This window comes from Oryzias latipes, chromosome 7, assembly GCF_053564925.1.
Source record: "Oryzias latipes strain Hd-rR chromosome 7, Olatipes_Hd-rR_3.1".
In the NCBI taxonomy this organism is placed as follows: domain Eukaryota; kingdom Metazoa; phylum Chordata; class Actinopteri; order Beloniformes; family Adrianichthyidae; genus Oryzias; species Oryzias latipes.
Genome location: NC_136243.1, coordinates 10,398,434 through 10,417,913, shown reverse-complemented (window position 1 = coordinate 10,417,913; position 19,480 = coordinate 10,398,434). Strand labels below are relative to the sequence as shown.

The 19,480-nt window shown below is 45.4% G+C and overlaps 1 pseudogene; it reads left to right on the top strand.

Annotated features, from left to right (window-relative positions):
- The first annotated feature begins 5,335 nt into the window (after positions 1–5,335).
- Positions 5,336–19,370, top strand: LOC144993881 (uncharacterized; annotated as a pseudogene).
- Positions 19,371–19,480: the final 110 nt, after the last annotated feature.

Genomic DNA, 19,480 nt, shown 5'->3' with positions numbered 1-19,480 from the left:
AACCATTACAAATGTAAGGGACAAGTTCAGTGTGCTTTACAAGTTCCCCATCATGGATGAGAAGACCTTAACTAAAAATTGTGAGGTTCTAGGTGATGCTTTGACTGATGGCAATTTGAGTGACCTGGACTGGAGAGAATTAATTAACGAAATCCGAAACTTGCCAAATCTTCCAGATGGAATGACTACATTTGAGCTTCTTTGTTACCTCCAGGAAAAACAGCTGACTGATTTATACCCAAACTTTTGGGTTGGGCTCAGAATAGCAAGTACAATACCTGTAACAGTCGCATCTGCAGAGAGAAGTTTCTCCAAGTTAAAATTAATTAAAACATATCTAAGGTCAACTATGGGACAGGAGCGTCTTTCAGGACCAGCCATGATCAGCATCAACCACCAAGTGGGGAAAGAATTAGATGACATCATAAACCACTTTGCGGCCGCTAAGGCAAGAAGAATGAAAATTTAATATTTGTAAATGACTGCTTTCATTTCAAAGCAGCTCTTTGAGCTGTAGTGTGATCTTGGATGGTTTTATTGTTATTTGTTGCTGTTTTTAATTATTTGGACTTTTGTGAAGGTCATTTGTTGAGTGCCTAAAGTTACATTAAAATATATATATATATATATATATATATATATATATATATATATATATATATATATATATATATATATATATATATATATACCGTATATATACATTTGTCATTCATATTTTTTTCTTTGCACTTTTAAAATTGGTTTGGCACCACTAAATGTGCGTCCAGCATGCAAGCAATATACTGTATTCAATTCTTGTGCAGCAGCATTAACACTTTCACAAAATGTATTATTAATAATTAGATCTCATTTATATAACAACAACAGTTACGCTTTGTTGGTGCTGCTGATCAGTTAGGGGCCCACAAATTAAATTTCGCTTAGGGCCCCCGGAAGACCAGGGCCGGCCCTGTGTATTGACAATAAGAATAATGCATTATGGGATATGAACGAAGCACGAAGCCTTCTGTTAAAAGCAATTGCTACCCGTTATGTTAATAAAAGAAGTTAACACAGCACATCCGTACTGAAGAGAGTTATTCCCTGCAACTCTAAAACACTACATACTGTAACGACCCAGAGTTTGGACAGAGCTGCAGGTGGCTGGCACCCCTTCTTTCTGCCAGATGCTACACCACAGTGTATGTCAATCAGCGGTGGGCTGGTGACTGGTGGGAGAGAGGGGGCGGGGTCTATCTGTGGGTGTGTGTGCGTGTGCTTTTGGTGAACGTTCTCGCTGGAGTTAGAAGAAGCTGCCTGTGCCTGTTGGTTCGTGCTGTAACCGTTCTGAGATACAGAAACATTAATAAAGACCTGTTTGACAACCGCCCGCCTAAGGAGCTTCCTTGCAGCTACTAGAGGTAAGATCGGGCCTAAAAAAATCCAGCCCGACCCGACACAGGCCCGTGGGCAATAAAGCCGAACCCGGTCCGAACCCGACCAATTAACTTGATTTGCAGGCCCGAGCCCGAAGCAAACCCGAAATTTCAATTTATCCCATAGTATTTTTGGCAAAAAAACTTCAGATTTCTTAAAGGTAAAATAATCTACATATTTTTATGATCATGAAAGTTCTCTTTCAACATTCGTTTCGGTATCTCACTATGGGACACGCCCCCTGCGCTGTCCCCCAGAAGCTCTTTTTCATTACGCCAGTCTTGACTGGCAGACAGAAGGTGACGCCTGCTCTCAGGAGGCGGGACTTCCTCCTGCTATAAGAGCCGGACGCCATCTTCTCTCCTCAGTCTAACACCTCTTTTCGCTCCCAAAAGCATCCTCAGACGGCAGGTGTAGTGTCCGAAGCTAGCTTAACTGTTCTTAGAGCGAGCTAACAACTCGGTCGCTGAACGCTAGTCGGTGTTACATAGCTTGTCTGGGTTACGCGGTTGGTTTGTCTCCAAACAGCACCCGTTAGAACTAGTCACCATACTAGTATTTTTCGTGCTTCGCTCTCAACCGGAGTCGACAAAGTCGTCATGGAGCCTGAACCTTTCCTCGCCATGGAAACGGTCAGACCTCTGCCTAGAGCTTGCGCATGTGGCAGCAAAATTGCCGGGGCAGACACCCATTCTGCCTGTGCTGCGTGTCCGGGGCTGCAACATGCCCAGGACGCGTTAGCATCTCCGGCTAGCTACGAGCATTGTGCGCGCCTCTCCCTCAAGACCCTGAGACGCAGACTAGCGCGCCAAGCTAGTCTGTCCAAGGCGGACCCGGTCTTGGGGGTAACCAGCCCTCCACTACCAGAGGAATCTACTCAGGGAGAGGTGGCAGGCATGAGCTGGGGCGACCAACTGGATGCGGTCGCGCCACTCGAGGGCATGGAGGAGCAGGAGGCAGCGCCCCCGGAGTTCCAGGACACGGTGGACACAGTGCTTGACTCCGGAGACGAGTCCATCAGCCTCGGCTCTGAGGAGGACGAGGAGGAGAGCGAGCCTTTCCTTCTGCCATCGGCTGCAAAGCCGCTGGCTGCGGGCGACGCGTGCGGCTGCTTCCCAAACCCGACTGCCGCGATGGACCTGCACGATGTCTGCAGAAGAGCAGCTGAAAAGCTGAGCATTAAGTGGCCTGAAGCCCTCACTGAGACCACCACGTCTCGCTATGAGGGATAAAGACTGCCTAAAGCCAAGTCTTCCAGCAGACAGCTGCTGCCAGTGTTCCCTGAGTGCTTGGAAGCGACCAGGACCTGGAGCACCCCCTTTTTAGCCAAAAGCCCCGTCCTGGGAGGCTCGGCTTTGGACTGGGCCAACATGGAGGAGAACGGATTTTCGCATATCCCTCCAGTCGAACCGCTGCTGGCATCCCACCTGCACCCGACGCAGAAGTCCACCATGACTTCCGCGGGCCCCGACCTGCCCTCGAAAGCTTACTGCTTCCAGTCAACTCTCACCGAAAAGGGCTACAAGGCCGTTGCCTAATCGGTGAAAGCCCTGAATGCATCTTCTCTGCTCCTAGCCTACCAGGCAGAGCTGCAGGAACAGATGTCAGCCACACTGTGACAAAGTAGTTATCTACCCTTCACCGGTCTATCATAATTCATCACTTTTAGACACATAATGCATAATCACAACCTGTTTAAGACTTCTTTGATTTTTGTAATGTTTCTCACCTTCTCTTCCTGTTGCCCAAGGAACAAAATGGTGGCCAAGGCCTTTACTTCCTGTTTAATAGTTGGGCACAGGAAGTGAAAAGAATTTGGATTTCTTTGTATATACATTTTGTTGTAATGATTTCAGTTGTTTGTTTATTTATGTATGTCTTTATTTGCAGGACTTTAACTGTATTATTTACAAGACATTTCGATCTTTTGTTGTAATTATTTGAAACGTTTGTTTAAATGTGACTTCCTTCCTGGGCGTGGCCAGCCAATTAAGTGGAGCCCATAAAAGAAGGAGCTCAGTGTGAAGGAGGGCATGTGTGAGCTGTGCAGCCAGAGTGTGAGACCAGAGAATAAAACCTGTCCCTGAACTTAAGAGTCATCTGCCTTCTATGTACACCAGGCCACTCTGGTCACATCTCATTGTGACATTTTGGTGTCAGAAGTGGGATTGAAGGCCTGTAGGAGGCAGCACAAAGATGACAACCAGGCAAAAGAAACCTCCAAATGAGAGCCGCCCAGAAGTTTCCCCGGATGTTGGTGACCAGCCGGGTGCAGCAGGTGGCCAATCTGAAGATGCCGGCAGTGTGGCTGAACTTAATAGTCTCCTTCGCGGCCTGTTGCAACAGCAAGCAGAGCGAGATGCCCAGGCTGAGCAGGAGATCAGGCGTCAGGAGGACCGGTGGAGAAAAATCCAGCACCAGTTTGTTCAACTCCAGCAGGAGGTTCAGAAGGACCATCAGGAGCGGACAGAAGTGGTGGCTGGCTCCACATCCCCCATTCTTCAAGCAGCGGAGAGTGGTTCACCTTCTCAAGACAGGTCAGTGGGACATCGGCACTCCAGTTTTGAGTGGTATCCAGGGTGGAAAAGCCCCAAAATGCAGCCCTACAATGAATCACATATCCCTCCAGTCGAACCGCTGCTGGCATCCCACCTGCACCCGACGCAGAAGTCCACCATGACTTCCGCGGGCCCCGCCCTGCCCTCGAAAGCTGACTGCTTCCAGTCAACTCTCATCGAGAAGCGCTACAAGGCCGTTGCCGCATCGGTGAAAGCCCTGAATGCATCTTCTCTGCTCCTAGCCTACCAGGCAGAGCTGCAGGAACAGATGTCAGCCACACCAACCCCAGACCTGTGGAACGAGCTATGCGTGGTCACAGACCTTTGTCTGCGCCTCCACAGGTCCGCAGTCCAAGCCTCTGGGCGAGCCATGGCCCTCATGGTAGTCCCGGAAAGAGCCTGGTGGCTGAACTTATCTAGTCTCTCTCAGAAGGAGAAGACTCAACTACTCGATGTGCCGGTGGACCCAAAGAGCCTATTTGGACCAGCGGTGGCCACTATGCAAAGGCGCTGTGAGGAGAAGAAACGGGAAGGTGAAGCACTGCAGCTGTGTCTGCCCAGGAAGGTACCTCCTTCTACCCCAGCTGCACCACATCTTTCCTACGCTCAAGCGGTAGCTAGACCAGCTTACCGCACTCCGAAACGCCAGCCTCAGCCAGGTGACCGGAGCCACGGAAAGCCTGCTGAGGCCAGAGGGGCCTGAGCCAAGAAACCGTTTGCTCCCAACGTGACAACGGCAGCCCAGCCAGCGCCTCCTGTCGCGCAGAGCGCAAAGAAAAAGAGGCGTGCCACCTAGGGCGCAACCACCAGGGACGGAGAGTGGTCACCGTCGGGTGCTTGCTTCGGTGACGTGCATTCTCGCCCTACACAAGTTCAAGATATAAGATTCAAGATTCTTTTATTTGTCACATACAAAGTTATATTTAGCAAATACAACCAGTAGTGAAATGTAACCCAGGTCCAAGTGGAGGGATATTTCTTTCCTCACCACGGGTGTTGTCATGGGAACCGTGCAAACAAGACAGGTGATCATCACAGACACCACAGACAGATCACCACTGACAGGCTGGGGAGCCACTCACGAGGGCAGGACAGTGAACGGTCTGTGGGGCTCCCACATGCGATCAGTTCACATAAACTGCTTGGAACTCCTGGCAGTGTCTCTTGGACTGAAACATTTCTTACCCTTCCTGAAAGGGTGCCATGTTTTAGTCAGGACCGACAATACCACAGTGGTGGCGAATATCAACAGACAAGGAGTGCTGCGCTCACTTCAGTTGCACACACTAGCACACAGACTGATTATGTGGAGCAGCTCCCGACTTCTGTCGCTGCGGGCCATCCATGTACCGGGGATAATGAACCGGGGAGCCGACCTGCTCTCCAGAGGGAACCCGCGTAACAGGGAATGGAAACTCCACAGCCAGGTGGTAGCCCAGATGTGGAGCATTTACGGTCAAGCAGAGGTCGATCTGCCTGACTGTAAATGCTCCACATCTGGGCTTCCACCTGGCTGTGGAGCTCAGTGTCAGATGTTCTACTCTCTGACGGACTAGAGTGCCCCCCGGGGGTGGACGCTCTAGTGCACGAGTGGCCGTGCCGACTTCTGTATGCGTTCCCACCGTTGGAGTTGATTGCCCCTACCCTCACCAGGGTTCGGGAGGGGAAACACTCTCTCTTCCTCGTAGCCCCTCGGTGGCCCGGTGAACACTGGCTAGCGGACATCATTCAGATGCTGCACAGCCAACCGCATCTGCCTTTTCGCAGGGACCTCCTGTCGCAGGCCCGCGGGGAAATTTTTCATCCTCACCTGGAACGCCTGGCTCTGTGGGCCTGGCCCGTGAAAGGCTGAATCTCATGGCAGCGGGACTCCCGCAGAACGTCGTGGACACGATCCAGAGTGCCAGAGTGCGGTCTACCCACTCCGCCTACGGCGCCAAATTGCGCGTTTTTGAGGACTGGTGCGTAAAAATGGCCGTAATGCCTTTCCAGAGCCCCGTCCCAGTCATTCTATCGTTCTTTCAGGAACTGATTGAAAAAGGTTTGTCCTTTTCCACCATTAAAGTGTATCTGGCGGCCATATTCGCCTGTCACATTGGTTTTAATGACAAAACAGTGGGCCAGCATCCGCTTTTTTGTCAGTTTATGAGGGGCGCACGTCGGCTCCGACCGATGTCGAAAAGCCTTGTTGCTCCTTGAGATTTACCCGGGGTGCTGGACGCACTGTCGTGTGCACCGTTTGAGCCACTGAGGAAAGTGAGCCTCAAAGCGCTCTCTTTTAAAACAGCTCTGCTTATTGCACTAGCTTCTGCTAAGCGAGTGAGCGACATCCATGCGTTGTCAGTTCACCCGTCCTGTTTGCAGTTCTCTAGAGGGGATTCTAAAGTTTTGTTGAAACCGAATCCGGCATTTATGCCCAAGGTTTTCAACCCTACCACCCCATTGAGTTTTTGGAATTCAACCCGCCTCCTTTTTCCTCTACGGAGCAAGAGAGGCTTCACACATTGTGTCCTGTGCGGGCACTGCGCATTTATGTGGAGAGGACGGCTGGCTTCAGAAAATCTGAGCAGCTGTTTGTGTTGTGGGCTTCTCCTCACACAGGTAAGCCCATAACCAAACAACGCCTGTCACACTGGGTTGTGGGCGCTATAACCATGGCTTATAACAGCAAGGGGTTAACACCCCCGGCGGGCCTGCGCGCTCATTCCACTCGCGGCATGGCATCATCATGGGCAGTTTTTCAGGGCATCTCTCTGGATGACGTGTGCACGGCTGCCAGTTGGGCAACACCTCCCACTTTCATCAGATTTTATAGACAGGATGTCACTAGATCAGGGCTGCCTCACGCAGTGCTAGGTGTGGGGTCCACACCTACACCTGTATGATCAGCCTGGTTGTTCTCTGTTGGTCTTCGGAGTAAGCTTATCTGGCAATACGGGAGTCTCTACATCCCATAGTGAGATACCGAAACAAATGTCGAAAAAGAACTTTAGGTTAAGAACTTAACCCCGGTTCTCTGAAACACGAGTGAGGTATCTCACCAGATCACCCTCCTTGCCTGGAGCGAGAAAAGGTGTGCTTACTTAGACTGAGGAGAGAAGATGGCGTCCGGCTCTTATAGCAGGAGGAAGTCCCACCTCCTGAGAGCAGACGTCACCTTCTGTCTGCCAGTCAAGGCTGGCGTAATGAAAAAGAACTTCTGGGGGACAGCGCAGGGGGCGTGTCCCATAGTGAGATACCTCACTCATGTTACAGAGAACCGGGGTTAAGTTCTTAACCTAAAGTTATTTTCTTTTGAACAGAGAGTGGTCGCTGCAGCCGCGCGCGTAGTCAAGCTCGCTGTTGTGGCATAGAGTTACCCGAATTTCGGGTTGGGTCGGGTTCTGACTCGGGCTCGGGCTTAAGATCTTATCTCTAGCAGCTACTAAAATACTTAAGTTAACGAGGTCTTGGTCTCCGGTCTACGCAGCACACGGCAGGCTCATTCAGTAACAAAAAACTAAATTAAATCGATATGAAACTCACGTAAACTACCGTAAATTCCGGACTACAAAGCGCACCCGATTATTAGCCGCACCCACCCATTTTCACGTGTTTAACTAACTTTATACATACACAAGCCGCGTCGGGATACAAGCCGCATGAATTAGGCAACATTGTCATCCTGACGGATCACTTCCTGACTCAGAGTGTGAGTGTGATTTATTAGCACACAGTGGGTGGAGTCAGTTTAGCCTCAGGCTCATGTCTTTGAGTCTATCTGCATCTGCCAAACAGTATGCACCTCTATTCTGTTCATAAGTTCCTCAGTTATGGTTTTTATTTTATTTTTATTTTTTTAACTTATTGACAATGTAGGTATCACACATAAAATTACAAACAGTAACCATATAATCAACATTACATCCCTCAGTTATGATGAGGAAATTTACATCCCCGATCCCCCATTTCCCATGAGTCTTAGGGGCTAAAGGCGGGGCCAACGCCCGGCTCGCCATTCTGTTGTACGTGTTTAAGAATGAGTATCAGCAGTGCATGGAGGGGTGAACGGGTAAAGCTCTCCTTCCGCTTGTGTCGCGGCAGCGTTATGGGAGTAACAGGGCTGGTTAAAAAACACACCGGTAAAATACAGCAGCGGCGACTGAAAAGCGCGCGCCTCAGCGCGATACGCGCGCCTCCTCGCGGCGCGTGGGTCAGAAGTTTCCTTCCACAACAAACACTTGCTCCGCGGACGCCTCGAGTAAGCCCTGGCTGCAGCCTGCAGAATGTCTCGACGCCTCTGCGCTCCGCGCTCCCGCGCGCTCCTTGTCTCCCCTTCCTATCTACTCCGACAGCTCTGGCCAGCGCGGCTTCAAGGAGGAGCGCTTCGTCCCCATTGCGCCGGTGGACGGAGCAAATCGTGTCTGTGCAGAGCAATCGGACTTAATACTGTACGTTTTGTGTATGAGGGGCGGATGCGTTGTTACGTGTGGGAGCCTTCAGACTGCCATCGGCCCCGCAGCTCACACGACACGCAGTCTCCATCTCACACGGAGGCTGTGAGCGTTTCAATGCAAAACTCTGCTCAGTCCTTAGAAACCGTTAACACGACCACGTCAATTTGTGTTTCCAGTCGTGTCCCGACAAAATAAAGGCTGATATTATTGCCACATATTTACGTGCAGCCAGCCGAGTCACTATGACTCAGAGGTAAATGCACTCATGAGCATGCGCTGTTCTCTCCGTCACGCAGCTGACCGGCTTTTCCAAACCCGTTAGTGATTTTTTAACGCTGCTTTTAACTATTGCTTTTAACTTGAAAGCTGCATCATATTGTAGCGGCGATCACGTGCACGTTGGGTCTAATGGCACCAAAGGATTCTGGGATGCGGCTGGGCATGCGTGTTTCGTTTTGTTGAACCATGACTGAAGTGTCTAAGACCTGAATTGAGGTCCATGCTGTTTGGCTGCTTAGAGGTGTGTTGAAAAATAAATGACTTGTGTTTGGTGTTAGAGAATTCAAACCACTCACTGTGTCCGAAAATACGTACATGGCGGCCGCCAATATAATCCAATAATTAGCCGCGTCACTGAATAAGCCGCAGGGCTGTAAGCGCAGGAAAAAAGTAGCGGCTTGTAGTCCGGAAATTACGGTACGTTTTTCACAAGTACAACTTACTTTGTCATTCCTCATGGTGGAAATTCTGTCCTCCGGCACATTTCTATCCCTTAAAAAGGAATAAAGAGGCTCCCGCTGATTTTCCATCTTTTCCCACAGTCCATCAAGACGAGAATGAAATATCCCGCGAGAAGGTGACGTTTTACTGTAAACAACTATTTTGTTATAACGTGATACGTTTCTCGTTATAACCTTATACGTTTCTCGTTATAATGAGATACGTTTCTCGTTATAACGAGAAACTGTTCCAAAAAATATTTTTCGCGTTTCCATAAGAAACCTTCCAGTTCAGTGACATTTTTAAAAGTTGGACTAGGACATCTTTCAAAAATGTACTTAAAAATATCTGTTTTGAGGGCTTTCATGAGGTTTCTTTTTCTTGTTTTTAATTTCTTTATATAATTTTTTTCCCCTAAGATAATTAAACGTTTTTTTTCAATAAGATTTATTTTCTTAGTTCTAATTTGTCTCTTTATTTGTAAGTTGTCTGTTTAAGTATTAAGCATTATTCTGTTTTTTTTGTTTTTACCGTGTTGACAAACTTTTTCCAAATACGACAACACTGACACGTGAACACCATTCAAAGGTCAAGACAAATTGAATATATCCCCTAACTCACTGAATACTGTTCAATTATCTGTTTCTTACCAGTTTATTTTCTTAAAAGCCATCATTGAAAGAATGTTTTTTCTCTAATGATTCTTGTTATGAACTGCTCCTGTTATTTAGAATATATTATGTAACTTTGGAAATCAAATTAAACTTCTGACAACAAAACGGCATACAGTCTCAAGATAGTAACACATCAAAACTTTTTTGCACTGAAAGATTGAAAATGACTGAAATGTGAAGCTTGAATCTTCTCCCTACTTTGTATAAAGTTAATTCTATGGTCACACATACAACTGCTTTTGTGCGATGGAGAGACATCGGCAGAATTTTCAAGGTCAGCTGCTGCCGCCGGATTTTTTGGGATATTGTTGGCATTGTTGGCATGACTGCAGATAGCGGCAGTCTTCGTGGGGATGAGGCTAAATCGCAGGCTGGCAGCGGCTCTGATTGGGCGATGTGTAAATGCCTCTGGTCGGCAGTGGTCCATTTCAGGTGAGGGGGTATATAAAAAGTGGGTCATTGCATCACTGGTCATTCAGATTTTTTACACCAATTATCTTGTCAATTTACAATTTTTTAAACAACAAGCCTTCCAAGAAAGCTCAATGTTCTGTCTTCTTTTTATACCTCTGAGCATCAACTACGATTCATCAATACGCAGGTCTCTAAGTCGCTCTGGTGCTATCAATCCCTCATCCCCATTTTGACTTATGGAGGCCAGATCGCCAAATTGATCAAATCACCTCCGGCCATTGCTGAGTGCCTGTGCTATTGACCGAGTGAGTGCCACTGACCGATGTCAAAAAATCAGCCAGTTGCCATTTAATTTTAACTTTCTCTTAAAATTACAGACGCTGCAGGGCGTGTGAAAATACTGCCTACTGATTACAAATGCCACAGTGCGGCCACTTGCCGAATTTGCCAGAAAATTAACATTTAGGTTGCAGTGGTGTGGAATTTTGGTCTATGTGACCGTAGTCTAAGTGAATGTTTTAGATGGTTGTTTAAGATGAATCTCAAGTACACAGCATATTCTGTATTTATAAAACTCTGCGTGTAATTACACCAGTGGCTACTGCTTTTGTCCAGCTGAAGGTTAGGGCAGGAACACAACTCCTAACAAGTAAAGGAAAATCTCAATGAAGGTTGTATCCACAGCATTTAGTGTTCACTTCACAGATTATTAAAATAGTGAGGCTATTGTATTGAGGTGATAGATAAACTTTATTTTATGTTTTCCACAAAAAGGCTTGGTGTAAAACTGAAGGGAGATCATCTGGTGATCAGCTGTAAAGGCACCTGAAGGGCTTTGCTTAAATCCTGTTTTCTTATTATGCAAAAGGTAAATGTTCACTGTTTGTCTACACCTCACAATGTATCAAAATGTTTCTACATCTGGCTCATTACTATTGTAAGGCAGTTACTTCAACATAGGATAACCCCCTGTCAGCCTATTCTTATTAGTTAAAGAAGTAACCAAGGTTATAATAGTTTCGGATTTTTTATTAGTTTTAGTTTTTATTTAGTTTTGAATTTTTGTTTTTAAATTTATTTAGTTTTAATTAGTTTTTAGAGGCTGCTTTACTAGTTTTTATTAGTTTTTATTTTTTGAAATTGCTTCGTTTTAGTTTTGTTTTTATTAGTTTTAGTGTTAGTTTTAGTTTCTTCTTTTTTTTTTTTTTTGTAAATTAGGATATTTGTCAGGTGCATGATTCAAAATCACCAGAATAAGTATTGTATGATAAAAACGCAATCAAAGATACATTTTGAAACACTTATTATTCAGAGGACACAAGGACAACCATCCTTAAATTAAAATACAACAGCCGATAACAGCATTACGTTATCTGCTCTCGCTTCTTTTTCGGGGGAGGGCGGGCGACAGGCTAGCTTGTCTAGGTACTGTTGATTTGCGTTGTTGTGTGCGCTTTTTAAATGTACTTTTAGATTCGTAGGGTTTTTCCCTTTGAGGAGCGTTCCACAAATTTTGTCTCCTGCTTCGACCAAAAGGCACTTACTTTAGTTTTCGACGCTGTTATATTCAAAAAAGTCCCAAATAGGACTCTCCCGCTTTCTCCCAACGTTTAATGCAGCCATCACGCTTATGTAAATGTCTATGACAACGCTAGCCGGCAGTGTCCGACAGACATCATGTGACGTCACAGAGTCAAGTACGTGATGCCGTAAGGTTCAGATTAAAGCCCTGCGCGGGACTATTTTCTTCATCCCGCCCGCGCCCGCTGAATTTCTGACCAATCCCACCCGCTCCCGCAACGTATGCGTTACACTCCCGCCCACACCCGCAATATGTATGTCCACTCCCGCCCGCACCCGCAAAACTCATAGAATTTAGTCCCGCACAGTAATAGAGATGCATTGATTTTGTATTGTCTCCCGTCCCGCAGGAAAAAAACACGTATTTGTATTGATATTATTAAAGAGATTCATGTCCCTCCTCCAGCCTCATCTTTTCATGCATTCCTCCTTTGTGTAATTTGCAACTTAATTATTAAATATATTTTCACAAATCCCGTTCGGTTAAAAGTGTGCGTGTGTGCGCGCGCAGACAGACGGCCCGCCCCGCCTCTTAGTAAGAGGCGGGGCGGGGCGGGGCGTTGCACACCCCCAACAACAGGTTAGATGACAGAGGCCATTGTGCGTCTCTAACTGGTGCCTTCACGGAGCTTCAGTACATAAAAATCAAACAGCCGCTCAGCCTAACGTAGTCCGCTAATATATATTCATGAGATATTCATGCCAGCACTGATCCCGCGGGTTTTTTTTCTGCCGCCCGCTCCCAGCACAATTCAAACCGCCCAATCTCGCGAGATTTGGGTTGGATCCCGCGGGACCCGGCGGGACCCAATCCCAATGCAGCCCTCTAGTTCAGATACACAATAAGACTAGCAGGGTGAAGTAAATAGACTTTATTTCAACCCAAAAGACTTATGTATTAAAAAGACGAAAACGAAGTATTTTTTGGGGTTAATATTAGTTAGTTTCAGTTAGTTTTATACACACAACAAACAGTTTTAGTTAGTTTTCGTTTTTTTTTAAAACTCGTTTTTATTTTTATTTCAGTTAACGAAAATGTTTTTTCAGTTCTAGTTTTAGTTTTTTCGTTCGTTTTCGTTAACTATAATAACCTTGGAAGTAACGCGATAATAAGTTGTGGGTAACGTGAAGAGATTTCAGAAGGTGCTCACGCTCATCGCATGGACAGGTCTCTCTGCTGTTCTGTGCCAGAGCAAGAGCCTGAGCAAATATTGCAAGCCTGTTGCTGTTAAAAGGAATTATCTGTTCTTACCTGCTCAAGACGAGTAAAAGTTACCGAGCAAAGAGTGCTTGTTGTGTGCAGTGATTTCCCTCCCCACGCACGTCCTCCTGGAGAGTTGCGCAATCGCCATCACCGGGAAACCACAGCACGACAAATGGTGTCAGAAGTGGGATCTTCAAGCTTTCAAAAATTGTGAGTGAAATCCACCTCACCAAAGAAAGGATCAAGGAATCAAATAGGGCATCATCCGTAATAACCAATGCCATAATTCCAAGCTTATTCAACCACAGTAAGTAATAAACGTAGCAGAAATATATCAAAAATAGAACTTGCTGATAAGAAAATAAAGTATGTTAAAGTATATAAAAAGAAAGTACAAAAAATAATAATATTTACAATAAAAAGTTTTATTAGAGGAGGGGGTTACATATCAAACAAAAATGCACAAATTGTTTCAGTGTTACATGCTTTGGGTGTTTTCATTTTTTTAATGTATTCATAAAATTGAAGCATCTATATCTTAAATACAGTAAAATTTGGAGTTGTTCTTTTTATTCTGCATTTATGTATATAAGTTTAGATTGGAGAAGTAAGACATTAATACTATTTTTTACTTTCTTATCATTAGAATTGAAATATGTGAGAATTTGTGTGAAATTTATACTAATATTACACTTAAATTTGATGTTTACAAAGCATTCTAATTGGTGCCAAAATTCAGAGGAAAATTTACAAAAGTAGAAAAGGTGAAGAACTGATTCAGGGAAATCAACACAAAAACTACAATTACTTTCTATATTGAAGAATTTGGATATAAACATATTTGTGGGTTAAATGTTATGTAGAATTCTTTTGTGTATTTTAAAAAAAAAAAATTTTTATGCAAAATGTATCTGGCAGTAACCATGCCTTTTTCCAATACTTATAGATATGCATTTATTGTCACTGTCCGCATGTACAATGAGATTAAAAGCCATCCCATATCAGTTCAAAAAACATATATTTTTTACAAAATATGAACATATCAGTTATGTGCAAAAACAAGACATACATAATCTGAACATGTTGGTTCTGTGCACTCAGTGATTAAGTAACAGTGTTAGGGACGCCCAAGAAAATCCATTTTCACAATAAAGATGTGAGAAAAATATTGAAGTTAAGAAAAACTAAATAACAAACAAATGTACATGTGCATATATACACAGGTATGTGCCAGAGTGTAATCAGGACATCCAGGAGTTTAAGAGGGTTAGTCCTTTCACAAAAATAGCTGTTTAAAAATCAGTTTGAAAGCAGAAATAGACAGAATGTAATTAAAATCAAACCAAAATAAAAATCTGATATGCATGTAACCATAAAATCACTAACTATAATTTCCCTGTTCTTTTCCTATTTCTGAACTTATTACAATAGAGGCCATTGTATGAGAACTGGACTGACAGAGTTTTACATCATCCAAAGAAAATGATTTACTTCCAGCTCCAACCAAATAAAGTCAATCCGTCCAAAAAAGTTCAGTGTCTTCAGTTGTCAATTTGGTCGTCATTTTTTCGTGGCATAGACTCCACCACGTTCAGGATTCAGGATTCTTGTCATTTCACCACAGGGGAAAAAACTAAATTCGTGTCTCTGGTCCAGGACCAGTCGTTTACACTTAGATCAGGACAGAAAGTAAGAGACATGTCAAAATGATATATTACGATTACTACTGAGTATTGCACAGAAGAGAATATATCACAGTATTGCACAGTTCCAATGATTATTGCACCGTCCTGTGATTGTTGCACCGAAATTTAGCACAGAAGAGAGTGCATCACGTAGCACTGCTTTTTTGAGTTGTCCGTGAGAGGGCGGGGGTGTCACAATGATCTTCCAGAGTTCAGCAGCCTTACTGCTTCAGGGAAGAAACTGTTCCTCAGTCTGGTGGTCCTGCTCTTTATGCCCCGCAGCCTCCTGCCTGAAGGGAGCAGGGAGAACAGAGGGTGTGAGGGGTGAGTGGGGTCTTTCAGGATGCAGGAGGCTCAATTCCTGTATCTGATCTTGTAGATCTCAGTGGTGGTCTGCAGGCTGTAACCCACTGTCCTCTGTGCAGCTTAAGTCACTCGTTGCGGAGCTTGTCTCTCTGCCACAGAGCAGCTGCCGTGCCACACAGTGATGCAGGAGGACAGGACACTCTCTACACACCTGTTGAAGGAGGTAAAGGACTGCGATCCCCATCCCAGCGCTGATGTGCCTTCTTGACTACTAGGCAGGAAGTGTTGGTGCTCCAGGTAAGGTCTTTGGAGCTGTGAACGCCCAAGTACCTGAAGCTGAAAACCACTTCCACCGCGGCCCCTCCGATGTGACGGGTAGGAAGGGCGTGTCTGTCCTTCCTGAAGTCCACAATCATCTCTTTGGCTTGTTCACATTGATGCAGAGCTTGTTATTGGAGCAAGTGTACCAGCCGGTGTCAGAAGGATTCATGCGCAGTGTTTTTTTGAACACATGGAGAGGCAGGCGGCTGGCAGCCGTGGGTCAGAGACAGGCGAGAGTCCAGGATCAGGCAGAGGTAGATGGTGGAAGAATGCTCAAAATAGCAGGCCAGAGACATAAGACTTCACACTGAAGGGAGAGGTTACTGATGGGAAACAGCTGTGGGGCTCCTGGGAGAATGACAGCAGGGGCTGATGGGAAGTGGAGTGTGGAGAAACAGGAAGTGTTAGTCCTCTGGAGATAGTTCTTGCTGATAGCCAGAGGGGGAGACAGGGGACCGATTCATGACAGCCAGACAACTTCAGGAAGCAGTGATTGGTCAGAGTCAGTCTTTATTATGGCAACCATTCTTACCAATCAGGAGGGAGCTTGTTGGAAGTCCACATCTCTACCATTTGAAAGTGGGCTCTGGGAGTCTGTCAATCAAACGTTTGGAATGAGTAAGCAGTTTTATTTTTTAGTTTTTCTTCTCAATAGAGGTCAATGGGATTTTGGCTTCTTGGTATCAGCAGGTATTTCCTGTTTGGATTGTGTGGGGGAGGGGTCACTCAGTCAACTTCTCATATACAGTCAAAAGTAGAGATAGGTAAAAGTAAGTTTCACCCATCTACTGTGTGGAGATGTCTGCAGCTTAAAAGCCAAACCTCAGATGTGGAAACAAGCAGGAAAACACAGGAACTGGTCTGTTCCAGGTGCCCAGGACTGATCGTCATAAACAGCAAATGTTTGTCTGTAGTGGAAGGCAGTCTATGGTCAAAGAATAGTGAATGCCTGTAGGTAACAGGGAAGCATGGTAGAAATCTCTTGAATGTTTGGGGCTGCATTTCTGCAAATGAAATTGGAGATTTGATCGGGATTAATGGTTTTCTCAAAGCCAAGAAGTGCTGGCAGATACCTATCTAGCATTCCAAAACCATCAGGGAGATTGACTCTCAATGTATTTTGCAGATGGACAACAACTCTAGATATATAGCCTTAGTCATTAAAACCATCTTCTGAGTAAAGAGGAACAGCATTACTGGAAGTGAAGACATGGCCCTCCCAGAGCCCTGATCTAAACATCATGGTTAGTCTAAGATGACATGAAGAGATGAGATCTGTACCTACCAGCCCTGTTTTGTCAAAAACTGACTCCAGGTGGATTTACAGTAGAATAATGATGTTTTGAAGGCAAAAGTTAGTCACAAAAATATTGATTTGACTTAGATGTCCCTACTTTTTGCTGTTTGATGAAAAATCAGTTTTTTAATGCATTCTTTGTTCTCAGTATGTATTCTTCTGTCTAAAACTTCAAACTAATACCCTAAAACTTTGCACATAGTATGTATATTTATCGCCCCAGTACCCAAAACTTGGTAGGCATGCCACATGCAGAGGACCAAAATAGTGAAGTCATTGGGAAAAACATGCTACTCATTGATTTATATGATCAAGTGAGGGAGACGTAACTCCGGTGACCTGTGACTGTTTCCTGTGACGTCATTTCCGGGTGAGCCTTTCCCAGTACTAGTCGTGTTTGACTGCTGTCCTCTTGTTTGGCATTAGCCTGAATACTATTGCTTACTCTAAGGGTTATCTGGGTTAATATTCACATCTAGCACCTTTTAGTAGCGAATACACTACTGTTAAATCGCTTGCTGTTTCCTTTTCATTTTGCTAAATAAACCACTTCTTTTTACCTAAACACCGCTAGCCTTAGCTTAGAACCTAGCATGGCCACCACTCCTTCCGCCTTTCCCCTTTTCTCCTGCCCCATGTGCCATATGTTTAGTGATGATCCTGCCTCCTTTAGTGAAGATAGCGGTAGGTGTGTTAAGTGTAGTCTTGTGTTAGACTTGGAGGGCAGGCTGGAGCAGTTAGAAGCGCGACTCCGCACAGTGGAAGCTAAGCCGGCTAGCCAGGTCGTTACTCGTAGCGCGGGACGCGCTACCAGGGCTAACTTAGTTAGAACCCCAGCGTTCTCCCAGCAGCCGGGAGACAGTCAGGGGTTTGTACCGGTTGGGAGGAAAATTTGTGCTAAACGCAAAGACTTAGAGCACCCGAGACTCCACGTTAGTAATAGGTTCTCCCCCCTCAGCGACACCCGCTGAACACTCAACTCTTGTTATAAGCTCTTCTGAAGTTAGAAACGTGGAGCTCCCAGCGGCTACAGTCAGGTGTTATCCGGGGGCCAGAGTTGGTGACATCGAGGGGAAGCTTAGGATGTTAGCTCAGAGTAAGTCCAGGTTCCGTCGAGTCGTGATTCACGCAGGCGGTAATGATGCCCGACGGAGACAGTCAGAGGTGGTTAAGTTAAACGTAGCTTCGGTGTGTAAACTGGCTAAGACGATGTCCGACACTGTAATTTTCTCTGGTCCCCTGCCGAACTTAGTCAGTGATGAAATATACAGCCGCTTTTCATCATTTAACCGCTGGCTTTCTAGATGGTGCCCAGAAAACGGCGTTGGTTTTGTGGATGACTGGAGCGCGTTTTGGGGGAAGCTCGGTCTCATGCGGAGAGACGGCGTCCATCCCACTCGGGACGGTGCTGCTCTTCTTTCTAAAAACATTTCTGCTAGCCTTAGTCTGTCAATCTGACAATCCAGAGACGAGACCCGGGCGCAGAGCAGCAGTGTAAAACGCTCCTCTGAGCCTCCCTTAGGGTTAGTGCTGGTGCAAAACCCATGCAGGGAAAGTCAAGCAGGTACTAGCTTTAGCCTATGTGCTGAAAGACAAATGAAAGGAGCTCGTCATAGAAACCTTAAAGTGACAGACAGCAGTTCTCACAAGTAGAATTATGATGTAATTAAATGCGGTTTATTAAACATTCGATCCATTTCCTCCAAGTCCCTCTTATTCAATGAGTTAATCATTGATAACAACCTTAGTCTTTTAGCCTTAACAGAAACTTGGCTCCAACAAATGAGATTGAATGAAGCAACCCCCCCCCCACTTATGCTAACTATCAGAAATCCAGGATTACGGGGAAAGGAGGTGGTTTGGCAGTAATATCACACTCTAGCTTACTTCTCAGCCCTAAAGTTAAAAATTCTCATAATTCATTTGAAAGCATCATATTGTCTATAAATCACCCAAACAGGAAAACTCAAAAACCTGTTTTACTCATAATTATTTATCGCCCCCCCCCCCCCCCCCCCCCGGCCCATATTCAGAATTTTTAACTGAGTTTTCCGACTTCCTATCGACTATTGTCTTAGGTTCTGATCAAGCTATAATATTAGGGGATTTTAATATTCATGTTGATGACCCCAGTGACTGTCTAAGAAATGCTTTTGCAGCTTTATTAGATGATGTTGGTTTCACCCAAAGTGTGAATGAACCCACTCACTGTCATAAGCACACCCTGGACCTTGTTCTAACCCATGGTATAGAGATCAACCAGCTGAGTGTCCTTCCTCTTAACCCCATCATTTCTGATCACTTTATGATTACCTTCCAGTTTACACTGGAACATCCTTCTGCCCCAGTGAATAAGAAACAGCTTAGAAGAACCTTAACTGACCGTTCTGTGTCTGAGTTTAAACACACAGTTCAGCCAGTACTTAGTGATATTCTGAGAAAATACTCTGAGTCCAGCTCCCATAGCATCAGTCCTAGTATAAATGACCACTTTGTTAATGATGCCTTACAAGCCCTCAGGAGTACACTCGATGTTGTTGCCCCCTTGAAACCTAAGTTCGTTAGACAAAACCGAGTAGCACCGTGGTTTAACGCTGAAACTTGTTCTTTTAAACAAGAAACCAGTAAGTTGGAAAGAGAATGGCGCCGCTCCGGTTCAGAGCAGCCTCTGGATATCTGGAAACATTGTCATGGTCGGACTACTAGGGAGACCCAGATGCTGGAACCCGGAAGAAACTCAGGAGCCGAGGTATAGTCAGGAGGTTTAATCAGAAAAGGGGTGAAGGTCGTGGATCCAGAGAACGGCTGGGAGCAAGGTGGAGCTCCAAGGACGGTGTAAGCAGTTTGGACGATGGGGAGCGCCGA